This window comes from Phyllostomus hastatus, unplaced genomic scaffold (assembly GCF_019186645.2).
Source record: "Phyllostomus hastatus isolate PE091 unplaced genomic scaffold, TTU_PhHast_1.1 phas_scaffold_129, whole genome shotgun sequence".
Lineage (NCBI taxonomy): Eukaryota > Metazoa > Chordata > Mammalia > Chiroptera > Phyllostomidae > Phyllostomus > Phyllostomus hastatus.
The window spans coordinates 25,837,258-25,855,889 of record NW_025334009.1 but is presented as its reverse complement, the minus strand read 5'-3'; the positions used below and the strand labels follow the sequence as shown (position 1 = coordinate 25,855,889).

The 18,632-nt window shown below is 32.5% G+C and overlaps 1 protein-coding gene across 2 annotated transcripts in view; it reads right to left on the bottom strand.

Annotated features, from left to right (window-relative positions):
- TBC1D5 (TBC1 domain family member 5) overlaps nt 1–18,632 on the bottom strand; it is a 479,919-nt gene that overhangs the window by 439,486 nt on the left and 21,801 nt on the right. For both annotated transcript variants that reach the window (XM_045856992.1, XM_045856988.1), the window contains exon 2: nt 7,203–7,298. The gene's annotated coding sequence lies outside the window, so the exon portion shown is untranslated. The remainder of the gene's footprint in view (nt 1–7,202; nt 7,299–18,632) is intronic.

The window sequence follows — 18,632 nt, the reverse complement described above, 5'->3', positions numbered from 1 at the left end:
TTGATTTAAAGAATTACTGGCTTGTTATCTTAAACAAGAAATCATATTCAACTTATATTGATGTTTTCTATCTGAAGCGTGTCATGCAATATTGTAATTTATCTCATAAATCTACTAGAGTGTGGTCAAATCCTATCAACTCTGATTGGCATAAATTTGAAACAATGAAGCAATCACATCTGTTGAACAGTTCTAGCTTGCTAGACATTTTAAAAGTTTACACAATAGCATAATTATGTTTTTTCTCCATAAGACCCTTCTGCACTTGATTTGTTTTTTTATAACTTTTTTTTTGCCTGTACTGGGTTCAGTGTGACCTAACACAAAGTGGGCTACAAAATGAAAGATAAGAAGATAAGGGAAGTATGGGAGATGGAGTGATAGAGGTGGTGTAGGTATGAACTGGGTATATTCTAAAAACTATGTTAATGAAACTCCAAATGAATTACAAGGTCTCAAGATAAGGGAAAATAAGTTCATTTGAATTAAAAATAAAGTATATCTAGTTTTACCCTGAAACTACTATGAAAAAATATAAATGTTGAATTTAAATAAAAATACATGAACAAAAACAATGAAGTCAAATTATGATTTATGAAGAAAAAGATTACTGTATGGCAAAAAAAAATCACTTAGTTTTTGCTGCAAAAATCCCTAATTTTTGAAACTTAAATGATGTTATAAAAATATTATAATAGTATATATATATATGAATTATAGGTGAAAAATGCAATATCCCAAAAGTAATTCTATGTAACTTTAAGAACATTTCTAATCAGGAAGCAAACTCAAGGATAAAAATGGCTAGGTCCTAAAGATAGTGGGCCTATGGATAAAAATGAGAGATAATAAAAATAAAATTACAATGCCGTTAGGTGACTTTCTTAAGTTATTGCTCATTATTGCTTTATATATACCTCATGCCTAAAATATGACTTAAGAATATTTAAATATTCTACTAAGATAGCTAAAGTACCTAAATTACTATAAATCCCCTCTAGGCCATTCATGGTAGCTAATTACATACAATTTTGAGACATTTCTCATCCTACTGAACTTTGCACCTGCCACTCTTTATGTACATACATCTTCTTAAGAGAAGATACATTCTCAAAAGTGAATACTTCTTCAACTCCCCTTCATCATACCAGCACCTTGTTTGTACTCAAAATATATTTGCTGATTAATTTATTTAAACATTTTAATTAACATTTATTTTAACATTAAAACAGGTCACACACAGCAGAAAACAATATGGAGTAGGGGAGGCAACGGACGTCTCCGTAGCAACCCTGAATGTTGTCAAAGAAAGCCTTCAGAATTCTAAAAGGAAATGATTTGCAACCTAGAATCCTATACTCAAGCCAACTATTAATCAAGCCTGACAGTAAAACAGACAAGGAGATGGAATCCACAGAAAAGGAATGGAGCAAAGCTATCCAACTTCTAAGGATATCAAATCTTTGACTTTCTTCCACATCACAAATCTTTGACTTTCTTCCACATCACACTAACACATCACAGCATAACTCTGAAGGACAATGGCAGTAGCAACTGGAGAAATAAAGCAGAGGAAGCAATGAGAAGCAAGTATTCTCTGGGCAAATATGCCTATGAGACTGGAGGAAACCCCTATGACAATGACTATTAGTCCTCAGGTGACAGTCTCTACATTAAACCAATGTCAGATGACTGCCAAACTGTTACACATCCAGCTCTATAAAGTTGTGCTTACATGTATTATAAAGAGTATCACTTTTTAAGATAAACTATGTTTCTATACAAAAAATGCATACACCCACATTTTCATTCACAACATAGTTTAATTGGGTTATTTTATAATTAGGTTTTATTTAAGAAACGAATAACAAAATATAACAGTACAGTTTCTATAAAACAAGAGAATATTTAACAGATAAGAACAACCTTTCAAAATGCTTGACAGTGATTACGTCAGTTGTCAATTTTAAAATCCACCTCCACCCCTAAAAAACTTGACTAGTTACTTTCAGCTATTTTTCAAATTTTAAGTGAAAAACTATGCTTACTCTACTTGGGAGACTAAGAACAAAATAAACTCTCATCTTTCAACTCCCTTTTATACATAGTTCATATAAAGTTAATTTTTATATATAAAATATCAATGAAATCAGATGTCTTATTGCCAAGAAGCATGCAATAATGGAGAAAACAAAATAAAAAAATAAAAAAAATGCTTTAGCAATCATACAAGAGCACTGTAACTTGACAATTTTATCTTCCAAACATCCTTACTTCAGTCTATATTTTTTGGTATTATATACTGAGGATGACTTAAAAGGATTTGATAACCATTCTGAAACATGTATATTTTCTTTATACAGTATATAGCTTTTAATAGAAAACTTTCCTATATATGATCTTTTCAGCATTCTAAATTTTACTTATCTAATAAATTAAAGTAAAAAATAGGATCTGATCAGTAGGTTGTATATGTATAGGCATGCTTTGTTCATGTAATTCCATTTGTGTGATTTCATGTTCTGTTTTTGCTGTTGTTGGTATGTTATTTGGTATCTACTGTTTGAGTGACCAATATCAATACTAAGGTGGTCAAAACTAAAATACTGCATTTAGTCAGAGTATTCAATATTATTAAAGACCTTTATATGTCAGTATTATTTTGTAGTGCCCTACAAAATCCTAGCAGTACAAAAGCCCTTCTTATTATACAAACTCTAATTTAATAAGGTTCTATTTAATTAGTCCAGAATTCAAATGCACATTCATGCCAGATATTGCAACCACATGGGAGATAGGAGGAAAGATATTTGAAACACTTCCATGGGAAACAATCTTTTGGGTAGCTCTCTGAAAGTATCAATACAGGGACCCAAACTACTTCACACACTATCCACAAAATAGATGAGGTATGAAGGAAATCTTGTGTTTAACATGACCTTTGGCTGTACTTTCACTTGTCATAACTATAAAGGAGGTACTCTCAGAGCCAACACATAAGCTATGTTATAGTCTTACAATTATAGAGGTAGGTAGTTCAAGAAGTGCTTCAGACTATAAAAAACTCCAGGCAGAATATATGAAAACTCTTACTTTTGTTACTAAGCACAATAGGCCTTTCTGAACAAAAAGAGTTCTGATATTATACATATGAATGACTAAGAATGGCTGCATGAGAATTTTTCTTTTTAATTTACATTCAAATACAAATATGCCAGTGTGGTTACCTAGTTCAACTTAACAAATCATCCATAACCTAAGTGCAAATTAACTAGAAATTTAATTTAATAATCCAATTATGACTTTAATAATGTAATATGCTATGTTAGATAAGTACATGTCAAGGGGAAACTGAAAAGAAAACTACACACACACTCACACACACCCCAAAAGAAACCTTTAATCAACTCTTTTCTAGGTATTCTTATTTTTACACACAGAAATTCACCAAGGAAAAACAGTTGTTTTCAAAAATGTTTTGGCAAAGCTGTCAACTTATCAATATATATAACATGTAAAATGGTTTTTTAAGGGAAAAAAAGACCACTGATTCATCCAACATAAAATTATAAATTCCTAAGGTATAACAAATAGGATCTGTTTTCAGTACAATGTCAAATATATCATCAGAGTACTTTTAAAAAATAGAATATTTATAAGGTAAGACAAGCACAAAAAATCCTTGTATGATATGAAGAAAAACTTCAGAATTATCTACTATATTATAACCAACTTTATCATACTTATCTTTTTCTTCCCAATAGTAACACCTCTCTATTTTCACCTTGAAAATAGGTTCCAAAAGTTGTAAAACATCAGTCATGCTTTATAAAAGTCATAGTCACAAACTGCCTTGCTTGGCTATCAAAAACATATAATGGAAGTTAGTTTTATCATACAACAATACATTTTTAAAGATACTGCATGTGAATTAAAATTCCTCTTAGAAATATATTATATAAGACTATTAGAAATTATTCAATAGGAATTTGCAGTATCACTATACTAGGGTGCACATGGTTCCCAATTTTGCTGAGATCCCACCTAGTTTGTACCTACTGCCCCTGCAGATTACAGCACACCCTCTCGCTCTCAACACTGTCCTGAATTGGACGGTAAATTATGTTCGTTCTAGGTATGACATTATTTTATGTTACCTAAATCAGGGGTTTTGAGAATTTTCTAATATAACATTAATTATTTGAAAAATCTAACTTACAACTTTGAGTGATTCACACAGTACCCTACCATTCCTTCAGATGCAGTTACTTATGGCACTCAAGCAACATCACCCAAACTCTGCTGCTGGTCTAACTCTAACTCAACTGTTTTCTGATGTTCTTGGTGTTTCAGACCCAGGGTGAAGGTTTCCCTTTATCCGCAGGTAGTAAACAGGGTGGGAAAGATCTTTTTCCTCAGCCTCCCACCAAATTCACGGTTTTCCTTATTCTCTGAGGTTCCACAAAGTCTTTTAAATGGTTACATTTAAGTGTTTAAAATTATAATTGGTTATTTTCTTGTCCTTGTTATGCACATATTTAAACATTAAAATGTGTATTTAAACACTATATTGAATTGATTTAATAGTATGTTTGTAAACATTTCTATAAAAGCTTAGAATCATTCTTCTATATATATATATATATATATAAACCTGATAATAATACCATTATTCTAATAAGAAAATCAGATTTGACCTGACAGAGCCCTCTAAATGATCTTGGGCTTAAAAGCCAAAAGATCTAATCTTACATATCTACCAGGTGAACGTATAATCTCTCTTAGGCACAATTCTTCTTCAGTATATAATTCCAGTCCACTATATACAAGCTTACAAGAGGAATTAAAATCAGAAAATTCAAGAAGCTCAAGTACTGCCTACTGTTCAAAAAAGATGACCATGTGTTATGCAAAGTGAAGACAGTTAGCAAATTCAGCCTATCAGAGATAAATAACTTTAAAGAATAAATAAATAAAACAACTCTGGTGAAAACCTACATTATACCAACTACACATACAAAACTGTCATGGGTAAGAAAGACCCTTGAGAATCAAACTGAGTGAGTCCTAATCCCAGCACCATCACTCACTATTAGCTGAGTGGCAAGCATCTCTAAGTCTTTGTTTCCTCACTTGTAAAATGAAGATAATAACGGTAGTTATCTCACTGTGAAGAGTAACAACAGTCCATTAAAAGATATGAGCATGGCATTTGCACAGAGTAAGGGCTCAATAAATACTAGCTATTATTACAATAATCTCCATTAATGTCTCCTTTCAAAAACAAGTCCTGAAAATTTATTTTGATGTTAGGGGGAAAATTCACATGTATGTGCATATGTGTGCTCACACATATGTGTATCTTCCTAGATGACAAAGGTAGTAGCTCAAAAATACTTCCTAATAGTGTACACTGGAAATATTATCATGACAATTAATATAGATCTTATTCAACAGTGCAAAGGAAGCTTTTTTCTTCTAAAGAAGCCCACATCAGCATACTGAAGCACATTTTAAAATAAAATTCCATATCTAACAATATCTATGGTTGTTCATCTCCAGAATGGAAAAGTAACTGATATATACAGTTACATTTTTAAACCCATGTACACAAATCAAAAGAAACCACTTTCCTTTATGTCAATTATATGAAGATACCAAAGCAATATTCTAATTAAACATTCATATAGTCAATATTTCAAAACAAGAAATTTGAATATAAATATGCACAATTTACAATTCTATAGTGAGACTTGTCTACAGAGGCCATTTTCACTGTATTTCAACAGTATCCTATGAGCAATGCACAACGCCACTTCTCTCTCAAACGCTGAAACTACGAAGTCCACAGTCGTTCACCGCAGGCAAACACCAAAGACCATGCTGTGCACATGACACTCTTTTACCCATACAAGCATTTTAACCTGTTCATGAAACCCAGTCAGCATGTGAGCCTGAACAAGACACTATCTCAAGAAACAGAGTCAGAGGCAGAAGATATACCTCATTTGGTTAAAAATAGAAACTTTACATACGAGAATTATTCTCTAAGGTAAGAGAAACTATAGCTTGCATTTATAAAGACCTTTGTCCATTTTAGTTCATTAAAATAAAGTGGTGTAAAACTTTCCATAAGAGATAAGCTTTGAAATAAATATATCACTAGGACTGACATAAAAATTTATATAAAGATAGTGCTGTTTTCCAAACCACATGTAACGGGGATTTAAAAACAAAGGTGATGTCAGTCAAATTTTTATCTCAGGGATCCAAATCTAAGTTGGACTTCATTTCTCTGAACTTTCCTAAAAATCTTCCAGGAGTAAAATTAGATTTGCCACTAAAATAAAATAACTAGGACTCCATTATCTATTCTAAAGAAAGTAAGAAATACATACCTGTCCTTTAGAGATACAAAGGATAATGTGGACAAACGTTTAGATGTTCAATCTCAGTTGACAAACAATAGGCTATATCATTAATTTGTAAGTCACTCTAGAATGAGTATACACAAACACACATTCTATCACTGATAACCCTAAACAGGTAAATTTGGAGCTAAAGCATAAGTAAAATTTTATCTCTACCATAAATTACTTTAAAAAAAATCACGGGCATTGCAATGAATATACTTTTGCCTTAGAGCGAATACTTTAATTTTAAAGAACCACAAAGAAAAAAATCTAAACTAGTCAGTAACAATGCAGCGTCTAAAAGCAATAAACTCAAAATTAAGTTATAAATAATTTAAAGCATGTCATGAAGATGTATTAATAATTCATTAGATAAATAATTTACTAAATAATCAAATAAATAAATAATGAAATACATAAATAAATCAGCAAATAAATAATTCCGCAAAATAACCTAAACAATAAGTCACCCAAACAAATCAGAAGCCTACAAACTCCAATGATTTTCTGGATTCTGATAGTTTTAAATAAGCAAATGTGCATAAACCAGATCAACCCTTGTTAGAATTAGAAATATTTTTCAAAGCTATTGGTAAAATCATCTCAATACATAAGAACATATTTTCAATTTTTAAGAGACTGCATAGGATTACTTCCTATAAATTATTAACATGATTATAATATATCCTTCTCTATATTTTACTTATAATATCTTTGCCTAACATATTTTCCCTCCAAACATTGAACACTTATTCTTAACTTACACTCCTTTATCAAAGCAACACTTACAGTATGATAGTGCTACAGCCAGCCATTGATCATTTTCTTTTTAAGAAAGTCTTCTTCATTCACAAAATCTTCCTTCACCAATGCTTTAAAAATTTTCTGCAGGGGTAGAACAGTAAGAATAACCTTAATTATTACAGATGGCACTTCATTCACTAGGACACGATGCTTTATAATTCTATAAAGTAGTAATGGGATATGGACATTATTAGTTGAAAACTATGTCAAGTCTTTGTAAGTCTTGAATGGACTAAGTACAAGCTGACAAAGGCCAGCTTCCTCTACTCCAGCTGACACGCAAGCTGTTAAAATTGGCGGGATTTCAGACATGAAGACAAAAACTTTGAAGGACAAAGTAACTGGCTGACATCTAATGCTATCCTCAATTTGAGAAGTTCAACGTCCTTGAAAGAACCCATGAGATCATTTAGTTGTTATAAGTTGAATGTAGTGACAATATATTTAGAGCACCACAAAGAGTCAAAATACAACTGACCTCATAAATCAATCTTCATTGAACATTTATTTGAACTTTTTAACCATCCACGGTATAATACTCTGGAAATCCATAACCATTAGATCCCAAACTAATGGGATCTAACTAATGATTAGTTTCCCCCAAAGAAATAAGACCTTTGTAATGAGTATTTGACACATTTAAGAGAATAAATCCAAACGATATATCACATTTGAAGAGAAGGACCTTAAAGTCAATCAAAATTATTTTATATAATTTCTCTCAATGAAATCGCAAAACAACCTTTCAAGTTAGGTAATATTTTACGTTTTTTTACAGCAAACAACTAGAACAGGAACAGAACCACAGAAATGGTGATCACGTGGAGAGTTATCAACAGGGGAGAGGGAGAGGGGGAAAAGGTACCGAGAATAAGTGGCATAGATAGGTGGAAAATAGACAGGGGGAAGGTAAGAATAGTATGGGAAATGTAGAAGCCAAAGAACTTATATGTATGACCCATGGACATCAACTAAAGGGGGGGAATATGGGTGGAAGGGGGTGTGCAGGGTGGAAGGGAGCTAAGGGGAGAAAATGGGACAACTGTAATAGCATAATCAATAAAATATACTGAAAAAAAAAAAAGAAAACCGAGGCTCAGTAAGACTATGCATATTGCCGAAGATCCACAGTGGCAGGGGAGAGTCTAACTTTGTCTATACCAATTTCCTGTGAAGGTTTATTCAATTAGAGACCTACATCTGAGTCCAACCTGAAACATACAGCAAACCCTAGGGCAATGTAAATGGGTTACAGCAATGGTTCTCAACTAGGGGCTATTTGCCCACCCCCAGGGACATTTGGCAATGTCTGGAGACACTAATGGTTGTCACAACCAGGGAATATTATGGGCACCTAGTGGGTAGAGATCAAGGATGGAAACATCTTCAATGCACAGGACAGACTCTCAACAACAAAGAATTATCTGGCCTAAACCATTAATAGTGTTGAGGATGGAAAACCCTCGATCAGAATAAAATGATTGATGATTGTTGTAGTGTATGGATTTCCTATTATAAAATGATATAGATTTGGTCCGGGGAGTCAAGTTTCTTTAATATGTATAACATTATATGCAGTGGAATACCCTAGATGAAAATGTGTACCCTCGGAAAAATAGGTATATGGAGACTCTATGTACTTTCTGCTCAATTATTCCATAAATCTAAAACTGCTCAAAAAAAGGCTATTTTTTAAAAAATAGTATCCTTTACTCATTTAAGTTACGAATAACTTCCTTAGAATCAATACTAAAACATAAATAAAATTAAAAAACATTTTTATAACAGTAGATTCATCAAAATTCTTCCAATAAAGTTAATATGAGAGCATTAAAAGTCATGTTTATGAGTTAACCTCAGCAAAGTAACTAGCCAAGGTATTTAATAATAGGGTTTTAAGGGATTATTCTGATAAAATATAATATGATATATAATCCTCAATGGTTTGCAAAACTGGGGGGTGAGGAGGGCTCGCCTAAAAGCTATCAAGTGTTTTCTGAAAGAATATTTGTGATAATAAAAGCACTTAAGAAAAATACAGCAATATAATTATCAAAGAGCCCCTGAAATTATGTATCATTTTAAGTGCTTTCTTTTCAATACCAATTAATCTCTCTCCAGTCTCAAAGTAGATTTTGGTTTCAACCTGGATCTAGAATCTATCATGACATAATGCATGTTTCTTTATACTTGACCTATCACATTACTACACACGCCATTAAACAATGGTATCCTTAATCAGACAGGATTAGGTCATATCCTTCCCCAGCCAAAAAAGAAAATTTAAATAACAATAGTATAATAACTTAAGAGAGGAAGAAACAAAAGGAGAGAAATTCTGTCATGCAAACATCCGGAAGTAGACAATCAAAGGCTGATGTGGCAGCTCCAATATCAGGGGTCCAAGTTCCTTACATCCTTTTGCTACTCCACATACTGTTCTATTTAAAGTCAGCTCAGATTCCAAGAAGGTTACGGGAACTCCAGCTAATACATCCACATCGCAGGCAGCGGAAAGAAAAGGGAAAGAAAGGCCCACCCTGCTCTTTTCTAATATTCATATTTCAGCTTACAGCTTATAAACCAGAACTTGGTGTTTTGATCACACCTAAACACTTGGAAGGATAGGAAATGTAGTCTCCAACACTGGTGATAATGGCCAGGTATAAAATTCAAGCTCTTTTTACTAGGGAAGACAGTAGAATGAATTTTGCAGGGCAAAATATAAGAGCCAGACTGCAGCAGAGGTCACAACTCTTCGGAAAAAATGGGAGATGTAGTCAAAATTTTTCCTGGGATTGCTTCACTGTAAATGATATATATTATGCACATTCGTGTGTGTGTTTGTGTGTGCACACATATGAAAGAAAACCTAAATGTTTAACAACAGGTGAATGCTTAAATAAATGTGGAGATAATCTCAGAATAGAATACTGTGTAGTCACTTAATATCCCTTTCAAGAACTTTCCTGATAAAAAGTATTAATAATGCTAAATGAAAAAGAATGAGCTATAAAACATTTCATATAAAATAACCCATTCTATGTAAATAGACATATATAAAAAATATACATATGGAGAAATGTTCATAATATTAAATGAAAAGGACAGGCCATAAAGTATTTCATATCAAAGAACCCATTTTATATAACTATGCATACATATAAACACACATATATACACACAGTATATATTTGCGCAGACATCATATTTCTAAAGCTAGAGAGAGAGACTCAGACCATATAAAAATCAAGAAAATAGTATTAACCTAAACAAAAATAGTGGTTTAGGCTTTGGGATCTGTAATTACCTTTCACTTTCCCCATACTTTTCATTACTTTCTCATTTTTCTACAATGAACACATTATGCTTATGATTATTTTTCATGCACATTTGGCCTAATGAGGAAAACCACCTTATAAAAAGTAGATTCAAGCTTCACTTTATTACATGGAATTTGCTGATGATTTTTTTAAAGTTGGAGAGAAATCTATAACTGAGCTGTATCTTTCCCAACTGGTACAAAAAATACATGTTTCCCCTTAGTTGGTAGTAAGAAGCTCACTTCTCTATGCCCAACTTGTTTTCAACTTACTAACATACACATATCACATTTGTCAGCTTTCCACAAGTCACTCCTAACCAGATGCTACATCCATCATTCCTAACAATTTACTTCGACAGACTGATTACTTTGCTCATCTCACTCTGTAGAACTAATCATTCCTACTTCATGCTTCTACAAATCCTTCCATTTTCTGTATTTCTCAATCTATTTTTTTATTTCTATTCTACTGCACATTTTTCTGGTTACTTAATAAAGTGCAATAGATACATCTACTGGAAATTACATCTTTCTTATAACTGTCTTATACTGTCTTGAATTTCCCGTTATTACTGGGTATACGTACTACCATTACATTGGTATTAATTCTATTGTCTGCAAGTCTCATTATCATTAATAGAATATTAGAATTTAGAATGCCTTCAAAGTTCTCCACATTTTCTAGAATGAATCAATTTTCCAAACCCCCACTGCTACCATATAAAAATGGAAAAATAAGAAAAAGAGCAAGCAATTCATATATTTAGAACTAATAACAAGTATATAGGGTTGACCAAAATAGCAAACAAAAACATCTAGAACTTGGGAAAATCAGACACACAAACAAACACAGCAGAGAGGGAGAGAAAGAAATGCATAACCAAATGTAATAAGTGGCAAGTTTACAAGCCAGGCAGGATGTACAGAAAACCCAGATAGTAAGAGCCACAGTCGGGAATAATCAGACAAGATCTTCAACTGAGACCAAAGTTACATAGTGCTAGAACAGTGGCTTTCAACCATGGAAGATTTTGCCCCCTCCGCCCAAAGGGATATTTGGCAATGTCTGTGGTGTCACAAATGGAAGGTGCTATTTACATCAAGTGGGTAGGTGGCAGGGATACTACTAACATCCCACAATGCACAGAACAGCCCCCTCAGCAAAGATGAATTATTCAACCCAAAATGTCAACAGTGCTAGAAGGAGCAGTTGAAGTCAAAAGAAGAGACAGCACTTAAACAGGTCAAAATGACATGATTAAACAAATGGTGGCTACACCACATGTCTTTAATAAACCAGAATTTGGCCAATGGAAGAACAGCAGGAAACAAGACTAGAAAACATAACTGCATGCAGATTGTGACGGGCCCACACCAGACATCTGTTAGACCAAAGAGATAAAGAAATTAGTGTATTATAATAACAAATATAAGAGAACTGAGGCACAAAATAGCAACAGATTTGCTAAAACTGAAGTACAGAGGGAAGGGAACACTGATCTCCAGCAGTATGACAGACTAGATACCTTAATATTAGATCCAACTTTTAAAATTTAGTGGGAAAATGCACTTTCATGAACTGTTTAGACAGCAAGTGAGTCCAGTATCCACATAAGCTCTAACAAAGTGAAGTAGAATAGGCAAACCCAGAAACCAGATTTCACCCTGAGGGCATGTGCCTATCACCAGCGAAATTTAGCTTTCCTTTTGACATCTACACAAGGAAAGCTCAGGAGGTAGACTCTAAAGTCTATCAAAATGAAACACCTACATAAAGCCATTACTCCAAAGAGCTACCCCATCATGTTTACAGCAAAATAAGGGTCATAAAGATCTTCCTCCTATTATCCCTCTATAATCATACTTACTCCTTACCCCTACCACCTTTAACCCCTGGCAACCACTAATCTGTGCTCCGTCTCTATGATTTTGTATTTTCAAGAATGTTTCATTAATTCTCTTGACACTTAACCACAAAGTGAAACCATCACAAAGGTTCTCACACTAAATTCACACTACTTGTATAATCCAATAAATCTCATGTGAAGATGTCAGCAACAACTTTCCAAAAACTCAACTCAAATATTTTTGTCTTTTCAAAAAAATTTTTAATCACAAAACATACAAGGATACAAGACACAATGAATGGCAGCCAACATAAACGTGAAACAGACAAATTAGACTGCAGATTCTTCAATTATTGGAAAGACTGTTCAGTAAGGATATTTTGAGCAATAGAAAGGCTTAAAATATACATATATGTATGAATTAAGTAAAACAAGACATAAAAAACACAGGTAAAATTTTAAGTCAGTGTAAAAGTTAAACTATAGAATCAATATAAACAAAGAATTAGTAAGTGGAAAGGAAGACTTTTAAAACCTATCTAAAATGCAGTTAAGAGAGACAAGAAGAAAATATGTAAAGCAGCCAAGAGATACAAAAAAAAAAAATGAATGAGATGGTCTAACAAAATACTACCAAAACTATCTGGGATGAAGAACCACTTTTTAAATTGCCAGTACACTGTAGACAAAAAAAGACTTCTGTAAAATCTGATGAAAGTGAATTTCTCTTTTTATAAACCCATGTGCTTAGTCATGGTAATAATATCAAGCTGCTACAAAATATCTTAACTTGGTGGTTTAGAATAAAGATGGATTTAAGATGAAAATTTACGGTGAAGTCTGAAGGGGAAAAAAAGACATTATTTTAGCCACACACATGGTCCGCCTATGAGAATATGAAGCCTTTTAATTTAAAATTTTGACAGCCCATATCAAGTTTAATTAACCACCAACCCATTCCAATATAAATATTAAGAAAAATGAAATATGCCAAGGTGCCTGTTGAGTTTTTACCCGAAGTTATAATCACATTTGTAAGTATTCTTCTTAGCTGCTTTGAGTCTTCTTTGTAAAGAGAAAAATGCAGGCTTTAGAAAGATACCTATATACTCACATTTCAAGATCCAGAAAAAAAATGAGCTACATACACACATTCATGTATTAAAAAAGTTTCTCATAACTGTAAACTTTTCACTGGTACTTCCTTTTTCCTATTTAAAACATGAGCATAAATAAGTTTTTAGGTTTAACTCTAAAGATTGATATACTTTTAAAATATGTTTTTAAGTAAAAGGAAACTGCAAAGACTTATTTCCTCCATAATACAAATGCCACAAAGCCAAAATTCTTTATCATAAGCATTTGCAAATGGCTTAAAATTGGGAGCAGGTAAGTCTAGTAATTTACCTCTGTATCTCTCAAAAGAGGAGTTGATCTTATTACAGGAAAACTCTAATAACTAAAATCAGTGATATCTGAAGATTAACATCTTAAGTCAGGGAACCATAAGCTTTCCCACAAAAACACACCTAATAAATAGACAATGAACACACTGCTCCAACAGACAGTGAATACATGTGGTACATATATGAGTTGGGGAATGGAACCCAAAATAGCTAACAGTAATCATTAATTTTCTTTGGCATTGAGTATAATTTTAAAATAATTCTGTTAATGTGTCCCATTCCATATCTCACTAAAATTCAGTCTGAAAAGAACGCACCATGTTTACACTACTTCTTCACATATCCAGTGCTAGTAAGGGTCTCATCCTCTGGTCACACCAGAACCTTATGCCTTTGCTGAAGGAGCATGCATTTTACACAAGGAAAATGAATTCTAATTAGTTTCTAGGTTTAACCAGCTATTCTTTTCCATTAACACTGAATCCACCAAAAATCAACTGTACCGTTACACACACATGCATGCACACACACCCACTAGTAAGCTGTATTTTTAAACTTTTTAACCAACATTTATTTCTTGAATAGTTCACCCTTAAAACTTAGTACATACTGCATCACAGAAAAAAATTGGTAACCATGTTATAGACAACTCTTTTTTGGCAATTAAGGATTAACTCTAGTACTGAATTGCAAATATTAGTAAGAAAATGAAATAGAGATAGTTCAAGTCTTGTTCTCACCTAATTATGAAAATTATCTTAAAAGGTTATATGACTTATTTCAAATTCCATATAGTTAAGAAGTCAAAGCTATTCATAATTATACATTTGAGCTTAAATTATCTTAAATTAAATATTCTGAATTTAAATTATCTTTATGAATTTTATAATTGAGCCATTTTTATAATTTGTAAAAAATTTAAAAATTATATCTAATCTAAATTTTAAGAACTGCAGTTTTCTAAATAAAGTAATTTTCAGTCACCTTTTGATTGGATTAACATCTACATGTAAAGAGATACAGGTTATTATTTTTGCATTTAAGTTCTCTCTAATAAAGGTAAATAAAAATCATTAACTAAAGGTTACTTTAACTTTTTACATTTCAATTAGTGGGTTTTCTTTGGGTTAATTTTTGGTAAATGCTTTTTGTTTAAAAATTATAAACTTCTGGTTAATTATAAATGCAATTTTAATCTAAGATATTTAATTTGACATAATTTAAATTCAAAGAAATCATAAACAGTTATTATAACTTTTAATTACACTGTATTTGAGACACTTATTTTTATATCACTAAGAAAAAAATTACAGGTCACACACCATCTCTACTTTACTGTCAATGTATTTTATCAAAAACTGATCCTTTTGTTCTAAAAAGAATATATTAGCTATGACATTACACCTGTTTTTCTCTCTTCAACATTTATAAAAATTTTCATAGTTAAGTATAACTTATTCAGAAATGTTAGTTAAGATTTGAAAGTACATTTTATAAGTTAAAGTTCCTAGAAGCACTTAGATACCTAAATTTAATTTGCTGAATAGTTACTGAAAAGATTAAACTACTATAATCGAAGACTTTTATAATAACAACAATAAAAAAATCAATGCAACAATTGTGAAAATAGAAATATTTCATGTTTCTGTTGAAGACCCAATTATTTCTATACATTCTAGTATGCAAAATCAGGTAAAACAAACAGTTGATGGAGTTCTGTATGATGGCTTTCCCTTTTGTGAATAAGGCACAAATTTAGTGGTTAATGATAGTCAGTAGAGCTCCTCCACAACTATACACACAAACTAAACAATAAAAACACAGAAATAGTTGCCTTCCTCTCCATAAGAAGCCAAGCTAACTTTCTGGACAGGAAGAATTAGAATAGAAAGTTCACGCTCTACTAAGTATTGGGTTGGCAAAAAAAGTCCATTTTGTTTTTTCTGTAAAATAAAAGACATACTTCATTTTCACCTATAGCTTTATTGATTTGGATATTTTGAGTATGTTGGCTATCTCCCGCTATTGGCTTCTAGTGGGTAGAGGCCAGGGGTGATGCTAAACATCTTCCAATGCATGAGACAGCCCCACAGCAAAGAATTATTTGGCCAAAACATCAATAGTACCAAGAAACTTCACAAACCACTTTTGACATATTCAGTCAGTCACAGCACCTTCTCCATACACCGCACAAATTTTTTTCATGCATTTCAATTGCGTTATTACCTTTCTTGAAATAATAAAGCATAATATGCCGAACATGTTGCATATTTTCTTCCATCTTCAATATTAAAATGGCTACACACAAAAAACCACGAATTTTGTTAAGTTTTTTTAAATGCATGCTGATATGACAGCTGTCACAATACAATCTAACAAAATTGTCTCAAATGAAGTTAAAGACAACAAATTACTAACTGGAGCCATCATACAGAAAAAATGAAACAAATTTTTTGGCTAACCCAATACTATGAAGTCTGAATGGAGATAAAGCTATAAATGGAAATCATGGATGAACTTTTTTTTGAGAAACTTTACAACTATCAGAGAAATAAACAATATTACAAATATCTATGTTCTCGCTAACCAGATTTTTTTAACAAATGGCATTCACATTATGCATTCAAATTCATGTAAATATGAAACCATAGTTGCTTCATGTATATTTACAAAAGAACTACTAGAGACAAAGTTAAAGTCAACCATTCACAACCCCCAGTGCCATTTCCTCGGCTCACCTCCTTATTAGAGCCAGTATTATGAGGCTGGCATGTAGCCTCCTCAGCCATGTTCTACATTTTTATTTACATATTTAAATAACATAGTTGTGTTTTGTATAACTTTTCTATTTTCATAAATAATATCACACTGAAAGCACTTGCTTTTTTCCATTCAACACTATTTTTGCGATCTATTTATATAAATGCCATTCCTTTTAACTATTTAAAGTACTGAATCAAATGTGAACCACATTTTATTTATCCATTCCTCCACTGATGGGCATTTAGGTTGTTTCTAATTTTGCACTATTACAATGTTTGAACAACTATCCTTGAACAAGTTTCTACATTCACATGAAAGAACATGTGAACTTTGTTCTATAAAACAAGGTTTCTACACTTCAGCACTATGGGCATTTTGTACTGGATAATACTTTACTGTGGGGATCTGTTCTGTGAACTGTAGGACATTTAGCAGCATCCCTGATAGCTCCATCCACCAGAGGTCAATAATACTTTCCAAATGGGACAATCAAATATGTCTCCGGGCACTGCCAAATGTCCCCCGGGAAGTAAAATTGCTCTGCTCGAGAACCCTGCTCTAAGACCCATATGAAAGTAGACTGTCTGCATTCTGTGTATATTTTCCATTTTACTAGATACTACCCGACCATTCCCCATACACCTGCACCAGTTCATACTCAGATCAGTATGTAGTACCTCTGGCTTCCAAATATCCTTGCCAAAATTTGATAATGTGTAACTATTTAAATTTTTCCAATAAAATAAATATTAATTTTCCAAAAGGAGATTGCCACTGCAAATGTTAACTTCAAGAGTAAGTAGTACACATGTGCCACTTGTAAGAAATTATAATGTTAAAACCCTAAGCTTAAATGGGGAAAGTGACCTACATCAGACCCCATCTCTCTATTTTAATGTCTTTTTTCTGCTAGATGATTTTTTCTTGACATTGATGCATATCAAAACTTGACATTGATCCAGTACAAAACTCTATTAGTTTACTGAATTAATTCTAACTTTATAAAACTTATTTTTCCCAGAAGCTTCAAAATTATGATCCTTGTTTCACTTTCTTAAAACTTTCAAGATATACAAAGAGTTTTAAATAAGTCACTTGAAATATTTCAGTTGATGTCATCATTTATAGAAGATTGATGACTCTTAACACTTTTAAACTGATGGTCTCTAAATACAAAAGTAAGCTAGAGATATACAACAGGGCAGTCATAATGGAAACACCTATTACCAAACTTCTTATATGCAAATTAATCTATTTTGTAAACTGACTGTAGAACTGGAGTCAGATTGAATCAAGATGGTGGACTGAGATACAGTCTATTCTCACCGTCCCATACCAACCCTACAAAAATTAGGTCTGGAATTTGTAGTTCACAATTTCTAGCCTCCTACAAAGACCAACAAAAATTCCTGTTCATCTGTTCTATGAAATACCTTTATTGCCTTTTAATATAAAATCCTCTTTGGGCTAAGCAATCTTACATGAATTTCTATTACTGGCACCCAAAGAATCTTGTTGAAGATAGTGGCACATTGAAATGATAATGATCCCACTGATAATGATTCTAACCATAACCAGACTAGAAACTGGAAGTTAGGCCACAAACTTAAAGGAATATCAGAAAGAAGAAAATATTTTAATTGATGACACAGAAAAAGAATCCAGTAAAACTGCTGCAAACTACAGAAGATTCTCTGAGAGTGGTGTCCAAATACAAAAAAGTTATATGATATGTGATGCTAGAAGGAGTCTTAAAGCTATCGACAGCATGAAGGGTAAGAACTTCTCGGCAGGTTACCATCCCCACACGCAAGGCCAAGCAGCCAGTAAGAGAGCTATCTGTCTCCCCGCAAAAGGAGTAGTAAGTATAGAGCCTTAATTAAACCATATTTTCAAAGCCTGGTGCCCCACTTAAAGAATGTGTACCTCAGATTATGTATCTTAACATTATGTCATTAAAAGTTTCTGAGAAACAGTAAAATGTTCAAATCAGTGTTTTAGGAAGATTAATCCTGTATAACTAGTAAGGATGAACTAAGAAGAGGGAAGAATACAGAGAACAAAGCTTGCTGGA